Raw genomic sequence first — 688 nt, 5'->3', positions numbered from 1 at the left:
TTGAATTTTTTTGGGGGCTTCACTCCATAGATTTTTGAGGGAGAAAGTGTTCTTTAGCTGACATCGTGCCTTAGTATGCCCTACATGCTGCATTTCCACCTGTGTGGATCCTGCACTTTCTTAGTACTGCGAGTCAGTGGCCCCTCAAGACCGTGGTTCACCCTCCTGTTGTTGTGTGTCGGTGACACCTCCTGTAGTTGGTTTTGCTCTTGTTAGAACTGATTTCCTGTCAGGGCTGTGATGACCCTCAGAACTTTGATGATTTGACCCCACACCTGCTTCATAATTTGAGCTCTCATCTTTCGCATTCCGCTATGCATACGTTCCTCCATGTTATCTCGTAAGAGAGCTATGTTAGCTACTTCTCTTTGGTCATTCTCTTTTCTCTGTGATTGTTGTGTCTTCTTCTTGTTGACAACATGACTTCAAGCTCATCACACCTTTTAGGATGTTGAATCCAAATATGTAAGGATGACCTGCCTAAGGAATGAAGCACTAAAGGATGCGAGAGAGAGAAAGAGAGAGAGAGAGAGAGAGAGAGAGGTGAAGAGCAATAAAACAACAATGAATAGTAAATTCATATATCTTGGCGGCCATCATGTGGGTTGTCCATCAAGTTTGGTGGCCATGTCCCCATGCGACCATTAAGTCAGACAACTGTTAAGCCGAACTACAATCAGGTCGGGTG

Source organism: Phalaenopsis equestris, unplaced genomic scaffold (assembly GCF_001263595.1).
Source record: "Phalaenopsis equestris unplaced genomic scaffold, ASM126359v1 Scaffold001118, whole genome shotgun sequence".
Lineage (NCBI taxonomy): Eukaryota > Viridiplantae > Streptophyta > Magnoliopsida > Asparagales > Orchidaceae > Phalaenopsis > Phalaenopsis equestris.
Note: the sequence above shows the minus strand (reverse complement) of the source record.